Source organism: Pygocentrus nattereri, chromosome 13 (genome assembly GCF_015220715.1).
Source record: "Pygocentrus nattereri isolate fPygNat1 chromosome 13, fPygNat1.pri, whole genome shotgun sequence".
Taxonomy (NCBI): domain Eukaryota; kingdom Metazoa; phylum Chordata; class Actinopteri; order Characiformes; family Serrasalmidae; genus Pygocentrus; species Pygocentrus nattereri.
Window position 1 is genome coordinate 15,372,490 of NC_051223.1, and position 9,337 is coordinate 15,381,826.

Genomic DNA, 9,337 nt, shown 5'->3' on the forward strand with positions numbered 1-9,337 from the left:
CCCTTGTTCAAAGTATAATGATTGAAAGAAAAAATATTTTTCTTAATTCTATGTGTGCCACAATTGTTGGCACCCCTAGAAAATCTTGAGTTAAGTCTAACTGAAGTATATTGCCAATCATATTTTATGTTTTAAAGTTCACCTAAACAGTTAGGAACACTTAAATGGTCTGCCATGAAATTCTGTTTCACTGGGTAATAAATAGAAGTATAAATATAAACTTTCTAAATATGAGAAAGACCAGAGAAAACAGCACTGATGTACAAAACAAGCTACAAGAAAACAGCTGAACAGTTGCAAATGCCCATTTCCAACATCAGAGTAATAATTAAGCTTAAACAACGGAAGATGTTAAGAATCTTCCAGGAAGAGAATGTGTGTCTATACTGACCCCACAGTACAGAACAATGCAGTAAAGATAAAAGTACATCATCTCCACTGCTAGGTATGGTGGTGAATCTGCGATGTTGTAGGGCTGTTTTTCTTCCAAACACCCTTGACAGTTTATTCAGATAAATGGTAACGCTAATTCCATCAAGTACAAGCAGAAATAAAATCTACTGTAAACTTGACTGCCTCAGCCAGGAAGCTTAAACTGGGCCATAGTTTGGACCTATCAGCAGGACAGTGATCCAAAGTAAACCTCAAAATTAAAACAAAAATGGTTCACTGACCACAAAATTGTGGTTTTGCCGTGGTCACTCTAGTCTCCTGAACTAAACCCCATAGAAAATCTGTGGAATGATCTGAAGAGGAGAATCCACAGTGTGGATTTTGAAGGATCAGGAGAGGTTCTGTATGGAGGAATGGTCTCAGATTATTTGCCATATGTTCTCCAGTCACATTAACCATTATAGAAGAGCTGTTATCTCTGCAAAGGGAGGCCACACAGAGTATGAAATACAGAGGTATTTCTCACAATAATTGTGAGAAAATATTTGTTTCCTGATCAGTACGTTTTTTTTCAATTATTGTACTTCAAAAAAAAGGTTAGATTTTTGTTATTATTTTGAATAAAAGATTAAAAGGAAAATAAAGGAAGTTTTTACAGCCTGTTTTGCACATTTACCAGGGGTGCCTATATTTGTGGAGGACACTGTAAGAATACAGCCTGTTCTAACTTTTCATTCATCTGCTTCAAAGTTGTAAGAAACAGGACCATATCAAGATGCTGTATAGATCTGTTTACAAGCATGCCAGCATAGTGTGACAACATGAAACATTCCCTTCATGACGCACTCAAGTTTATCCATGTATGAGTTTCCTGCCTCTTAGATCTGTGTTCACTTTCCATTTAAATATCTAATAAGGTCTATTCCTGACAAACTGTAAAATCTGAGAGGCGTCTCTTCCTTTCTTCTTTTTGCCCTTATGACTCATGTTTATTTTGGTGTCAGCTATAAGCTATATCTTACAAAACTCTGTGTGTCAGAATCAAAGCAAATCAAATTTATTTGTATAGCGCTTTTTACACCGGATGTTGTCACAAAGCAGCTTTACAGAATTTCGGAAAAGACAAAGTTTTAACAGGACTGTAAGAATGTACAAAAATCCCCCCGGTGGGCAAGCCAGGGGCAACAGTAGCAAGGAGAAACCTTGGGAGGAACCGGACTCACCAGGGGGGACCCATTCTCCTCTGGTCAAACTACCTACAAGTGATTATATTACTAATATTAATAGAATATTAATAGAGGCAGCTGGGGCGTGGGCAGCTGGTCTGAAGTGGGTAGCCGGAGGGCTCGGCAGTCCTTCAGTGTCCCGAACAGTTTCTGGAAGATCATTCCAGAGTTTGGGGGCTTTATAAGAAAAATCTCTTCCCCCAGCTGAAACCTTCTGAATTCTGGGGACTGTTAATAAGCCAGCACTCTGTGATCTGAGTGGTCGTGATGGCTCATAATGAGAAACAAGGTCTTGTAAGTACTCAGGAGCGAGCGGCTTTATAAGTCAATAAAAGGATTTTATAATCAATACGGAATTTAACAGGCAGCCAATGAAGTGATGATAGCACTGGACTAATATGATCAAATTTTCTAGTTTTAGTGAGGCCCCTGGCTGCAGCGTTTTGGAGTAGTTGGAGTTTGTTTAAACTCCTGCTCGTGCATCCTGACAGTAGTGCGTTACAGTAGTCTAGCCTGGAAATAATAAAGACATGTACTAGTGTTTCTGCATCATGCAGGGATAGGGCATTTCTTATCTTGGCAATGTTGCGAAGATGTAGAAAAGCTGTCCTAGTGATGCTGCTTATGTGTTGATCGAATGATAAATCTGAATCAATTATCACGCCAAGATTTTTTGCTGCTGAGCTGGTAATTTACTTCTTGCTAATTTTGGACCCAGAAGGAGAACCTCTGTTTTGTTACTGTTTAATAGGAGGAAGTTACGTAACATCCAGCCTTTCAAGTCTTTTACACAGTCCTTCATTTTCTTTAACCTGTATTTGTCATCAGGCTTGGCTGATATGTACAGTTGAGTATCGTCTGCATAACAATGAAAGTTTACGCCATGGTTACTTATAACTGTCCTTAACGGTAACATGTACAGTGTAAATAATAATGGTCCTAATATAGACCCCTGCAGAATTCCAAATCTCACTTTTGAATAATTGGAAGATAAATTCTTTACCCTAACAAACTGATAACGTTCTGATAGGTAAGATCTGAACCATGATAGGGCTGTCCCTGTGACTCCAACCATGTTTTCTAACCTTTCTAGGAGAATGTTGTGGTCTATTGTATCGAAAGCCGCGCTAAGGTCAAGTAGCACTAAGAGAGATATGTAGCCTTGATCAGAGGCAAGAAGAAGATCATTAGTTATCTTAACTAGAGCTGTCTCAGTGCTGTGGTGTGGCCTGAATCCAGATTGAAATTTTTCATATATATGGTTCGTGTGTAGATATGTGAACTAAGTTGTTGGGCCACAGCCTTTTCTAAGATCTTTGATATAAACGGTAAGTTAGAAACAGGCCTGTAATTAGACAAAACGGCAACATCAAGATTTGGTTTCTTGATCAGGGGTTTGATAACTGCTAGTTTAAAAGCTTTGGGTACATGGCCCAGACCAAGGGACAAGTTTACTATAGTTGAAATAGGGTTAATAACTGGCAGTACTTCTTTGAGTTATTTTGATGGAATTGCATCGAGTATGCAGGTTGTGCAATTTGCAGAAGAGATAATCTTCTCTAGTTCTAGCTGTGGGAGTGGGTAAAAAGTTTCCAGGCTCTTTTCTACAACTGTGTTTTGTTCTATATCAGCCAAGTCAGATGACAGCCAAACTGGATTTGAATTTGATACTATGGGTTGAATTTGTTGTCTAATTTTTTTTTAATTTTTATTATTAAAGAAGTCCATAAAAACTTCACTAGTGAGAGTTGCTGGAATTATTGGTTCAGTACCTGCCTGATTTTTTGTGATTTGGGAAATCACATTAAACAGTATTCTAGGATTATACTTATTTTTCTCGATCAGCAAGGCCAGATATGCTGATATGCTGTCAGCAGATCGATCTAAGCATGTACATGTCTAAATCTATCTCAAATAGTAGCCAGTATCACCATATTCCCCGGCTGGACAACCAGAGTGCTTTCTCTGTGGAGTTTGCATGTTCTCCTGGTGTCTATGTGAGTTTCCTCTGGGTTCTTTGGTTTCCTCCCACAGTCCAAAGACATGCAGTCAGGCTAATTGGACATGCTAAATTGCCCCCAGGTGTGAGTGTGTGTGAGAATGCATGTGTCTGTCTGCCCTGCGGTAGGCTGGTGACTTGCCCAGGGTATATCCTGCCTTCCACCCGATGACTGCTGGAATAGGCTCCAACTTGACCCAGAAGGATAAGAGCTTAGAACATGTGTGTGTGTGTGTGTGTGTGTGTGTGTGTGTGTGTGTGTGTGTGTGTGTGTGTTTGCGTTTTTGTTTGTATACTCACCATGATGCATATTTACTTCAACCCAACAAATGAAAACATGTTCAATTAACATTGTTTTCTGTAATGTAAATATTTGATTGTGAACGGTAACAATTGTTAACAATTGTAACTAATAGTAATTGGATTCTGCACAGATAATTGCGATCAGGAGATTATGTAATAACTATGATGGGCCAAGTTTAAACTGTGGATATGACTGTATTCATGAGTGATAATCTTAGCATCAGTGTTGTACTGGACTTGTGTATTTGTTTCATGGCATGGTGTTATGTACATGGGGCAGTACTTAAAATTCAAAACTGAAATTTTGACAATACATATACAGTATACATGTGGGGCAGTGTGTATATACAACACACATCATCCTACTATTACTAAATTCTTCATGCTAGAAAACGAAATCATTTGGGTGGATATGTGATTTTGCCATGTGTATAGTACACTAGAAAAAAAAAACAAATTTTGACAAAACACAATACAAATTGAGTACAACATCACAGATGTCTGCACTACTGAGGAGAAAATGAGTTTGATCATCCCACAAATGAGCTATGCTGAGAAAGATAACTGGCTCATCAATTCAAATAGAGACAAATAAAAGCATTAAACGATTAAGTTTATGAAGACTTGAGATCTAGCTCCTCAGAAAGGCACTTGCAAATATAGTTACAGAAATTAAAGTGCATTACAGAGATAAAATATAATAAAATAGAAAATAAAGTAAGGGATTAAAAGAAGTAAAAAAACATTGTAGTGCTAAGATACTTTTCAGTCCTAAACAACAGAACAAGAAAACAAAAACATCTTTAAATTAGACTTAAGATGGTTACATATGGAGCATATCTGACCTCATCTATGAGTTCCAGCAGTTGGTAGCATAATGACTGAATGCTGCAGAGAGGCCTATAGGGTTAGAATACTTTAAGCATATCAGTAATGTATTTTGGTCCAAGGCCAGCAAGAACTTTTTTGTTTGTCAAGAATCTTTTTTAGCACTTTAGGGCCCATATAATGAATGTTTGCTATGTGCTGAGCACTAATTTGAAAATAGTTGTCATAGTATCCTCAGTCAAGCTCAGTCTACTTCTGTATCCAATAGTACCTGCATATTACTCTTCTACCATACAACACATACTATCCATACTATGCTCATGAATAACTATTATACCATACATACTATACTAGTCAATGACTCTTATACTATCTAGTCATTTGTGTTTCCCTAGCTCCATGGCCAACCTGTCTCATCCCATCTTGCCTCCTACCACATTAGCTTTTCCACCTGAGCCTTATTTCCCTATGTGTATTAGCAGGCTTTATTATTATTATCATTATTTTTTTATGGGTTTTGTGTTGGGTATGTTGTTTCTGTTGTTCAGTAAATTGTTATCACATATTGTTGTAAAATATTGGTCACATCTGAACTGATCTGTGTGATGCCAATTTATGTTTTTGTCTCACACTTGCATCCTTTAGCCTACTGCATAGTCCAAGTTTACTGAAGACCTGACCGCAATATACTGAATGTAGCGAGCCCAAAGGACTCCACCTGACTGAGTGCCACATACCTGAGTGGTTCTGCATTCTCTATTAGAAATTGAAAGGTGAACCTTCACTCCAGTCTGAGGTCCTGAGCACTCCTTTGTATTTTGATTAATCTAACTTTACCTCAGCCCTAACAATTCTCTCAGTCCCTGCTACAGAAAAACAGCTGCTAACTTCTTGCCAGGTTATGAGCATTGCCTCTTTTCCTTTAAATGTAAAACTTGGCATTCAAACCAAAGAGTTCAATATTGGTTTCTTCATACCATAGAATATTGTTTCTCATAGCCTGACACTCCTGTAATTTTGGCCAAACTTTAAGCAATTGGCCATGCACCTTTTACTGCCTAAGGCCTATAAGACAATGAAGAGTGCAACAGAAGAAAACATCCAGAAAGGAGAGGAACTGAGCGAGCGGGCATACAAGAGTGAAAACGGTGTGGTTTTTCAACAACGGAGAGACGAGAAACTTGAAAACTGGTGCCAGGCTTGCTTTACTTTCGTTGACAGGTAATTATTTTGTTTGGTTAGTTTCTGTTGTAATTTGGTATTCTCTAAAAATTATTGACCTTCTGAATTGTTACATTATAACCATGGCAGTATGTTGTTCTCTTGATACAGCACCTCTTCTGTTCCCGATTCCTGCCCGATTACAAAAAAGAGAAGAATAGCACCTAAGAAATCTCACGTTCTGTGATGACAGATGCCGTCACAATCATAAAGATATGTATTTGTCATACATTGATGTTAAACAACTGTTCTGGATGTGTTTGAAGGGATCTAGCTCTCCATTTTTGGTAGATAATGACCAAAAAGGCTTCATGCGCTAATGACACAACGCAAGATACCATACTACTCACTAAGTAATGGAGTGGGATGAGGATTGAGGAAGTTCAGGTGATGTCATTGACACAATCACAAGATTTAAATATCATTGAGAACTTGTGGGACTATGTTAGGAAGTGTGTGGAGAATAATTCAAGCACTATGCAAGGTCTGCAGACAGAAGTGGATAATGTGTGGGATGGAATATATTTAGATCATTTTAAGAAAACACGGAAATATGACAAAGCGACATGAGAAGGGGAGGGCACTGTAAGAATACAGCCTGTTCTAACTTTTCATTCATCTGCTTCAAAGTTGTAAGAAACAGGACCATATCAAGATGTTTACAAGTGCTGTATAGATCTGTTTACAAGCATGCCAGCATAGTGTGACTCTACAACATGAAACATTCCCTTCATGACGCACTCAAGTTTATCCATGTATGAGTTTCCTGCCTCTTCACTTTCCATTTAAATATCTAATAAGGTCTATTCCTGACAAACTGTAAAATCTGAGAGGCGTCTCTTCCTTTCTTCTTTTTGCCCTTATGACTCATGTATATTTTGGTGTCAGCTATAAGCTATATCTTACAAAGCTCTGTGTGTCAGCAGATCGATCTAAGCATGTACATGTCTAAATCTATCTCAAATAGTAGCCAGTATCACCATATTCCCCGGCTGGACAACCAGAGTGCTTTCTCTGTGGAGTTTGCATGTTCTCCTGGTGTCTATGTGAGTTTCCTCTGGGTTCTTTGGTTTCCTCCCACAGTCCAAAGACATGCAGTCAGGCTAATTGGACATGCTAAATTGCCCCCAGGTGTGAGTGTGTGTGTGAGAATGCATGTGTCTGTCTGCCCTGCGGTAGGCTGGTGACTTGCCCAGGGTGTATCCTGCCTTCCACCCAGTGACTGCTGGGATGGGCTCCAACTCGACCCAGAAGCATAAGCAGCTTAGAAGGTGTGTGTGTGTGTGTGTGTGTGTGTGTGTGTGTGTGTGTGTGTGTGTGTGTGTGTGTGTTGATTGCATGTGTATACTCACCATGATGCATATTAACCTCAACCCAACAAATGAAAGCATATCCAATTAATGTTGTTTTCTGTAATGTAAATATATGATTCTGAATGCTAAAAATTGTGGAAAGTAATTGGATTCTGCACAGATAATTGCGATCAAGAGATTATGTAATAACTATGATGGGCCAAGTTTAAACTGTGGATATGACTGTATTCATGAGTGATAATCTTAGCATCAGTGTTGTACTGGACTTGTGTATTTGTTTCATGGCATGGTGTTATGTACATGGGGCAGTACTTAAAATTCAAAACTGAAATTTTGACAATACTTATACAGTATACATGTGGGGCAGTGTGTGTATATACAACACATATCATGTTATTATTGCTAAATTCTTCATACTAGAAAATGAAATCATTTGGGTGGATATGTAATTTTGGCATGTGTATAATACACTAGAAAAAAAAACAAATTTAGACAAAACACAATACAAATTTGCCCTGCGATGGACTGGCGACCTGTCCAGGGTGTATCCTGCCTTCCGCCCGAAGACTGCTGGGATAGGCTCCAGCACCACCCCCGCGACCCTGACGGAGAAGCGGCTTAGAAAATGGATGGATGGATGGACAATACAAATTGAGTACAACGTCACGGATGTCTTCACTACTGAGGAGAAAATTAGTTTGATCATCCAACAAATGAGCTATGCTGAGAAAGATAACTGGCTCATCTCATTGATTTATCAGTCTACTCATACTTTAGGCAAGACAAGTTTATCTGTGTAGTACCTTTCATACAGACTGGCAATTCAAATAGAGACAAATAAAAGCATTAAACATTAAACATTAAATAAAGTTTATGAAGACTCGAGATCTAGCTCCTCAGAAAGGCACTTGCAAATATAGTTACAGAAATTAAAGTGCATTACAGAGATAAAAGATAATAAAATAGAAAATAAAGTAAGGGACTAAAAGAAGTAAAAAAACATTGTAGTGCTAAGATACTTTTCAGTCCTAAACAACAGAACAAGAAAACAAAAACATCTTTAAATTAGACTTAAGATGGTTACATATGGAGCATATCTGACCTCATCTATGAGTTCCAGCAGTTGGTAGCATAATGACTGAATGCTGCAGAGAGGCCTATAGGGTTAGAATACTTTAAGCATATCAGTAATGTATTTTGGTCCAAGGCCAGCAAGAACTTTATTGTTTGTCAAGAATCTTTTTAGCACTTTAGGGCCCATATAATGAATGTTTGCTATGTGCTGAGCACTAATTTGAAAACAGTTGTCATAGTATCCTCAGTCAAGCTCAGTCTACTTCTGTATCCAATAGTACCTGCATATTATTCTTCTACCATACAACACATACTATCCATACTATGCTCATGAATAACTATTATACCATACATACTATACTAGTCAATGACTCTTATTACTATCTAGTCTTTTGTGTTTCCCTAGCTCCATGGCCAACCTGTCTCATCCCATCTTGCCTCCTACCACATTAGCTTTTCCACCTGAGCCTTATTTCCCTATGTGTATTAGCAGGCTTTATTATTATTATCATTATTTTTTTATGGGTTTTGTGTTGGGTATGTTGTTTCTGTTGTTCAGTAAATTGTTATCACATATTGTTATAAAATATTGGTCACATCTGAACTGATCTGTGTGATGCCAATTTATGTTTTTTAAGCAAATATCTGCCAATACTGATATGATTAATTGTGTGTCACTAGTACTTAGTTTTGTTAGCTTGGCATGTTTTACTCTCTGTATTGATTTGGTTTTCTCTGTTTCTCCCTACTTTGTTTCTGGTCTTTAATTTGTATTGTTTAGCTTCTCTTGCCTCAAGTTTTGAGAATTTGTCTTGCACTTGCATCCTTTAGCCTACTGCATAGTCCAAGTTTACTGAAGACCTGACCGCAATATACTGAATATAACTAGCCCAAAGGACTCCAGCTGACTGAGTGCCACACACCTGAGTGGTTCTGCATTCTCTATTGGAAATTGAAAGGTGAACCTTCACTCCAGTCTG

The 9,337-nt window shown here is 38.1% G+C and overlaps 1 long non-coding RNA gene across 1 annotated transcript; it reads left to right on the forward strand.

The window, feature by feature from the left end:
- Positions 1 to 3,801: 3,801 nt before the first annotated feature.
- Positions 3,802 to 6,705, forward strand: LOC108431968. Its single transcript, XR_001858188.1, has 4 exons — positions 3,802 to 3,840; positions 5,395 to 5,522; positions 5,813 to 5,970; positions 6,082 to 6,705. It is a non-coding gene; the product is annotated as an uncharacterized LOC108431968 (long non-coding RNA).
- The last annotated feature ends 2,632 nt before the right edge of the window (positions 6,706 to 9,337 follow it).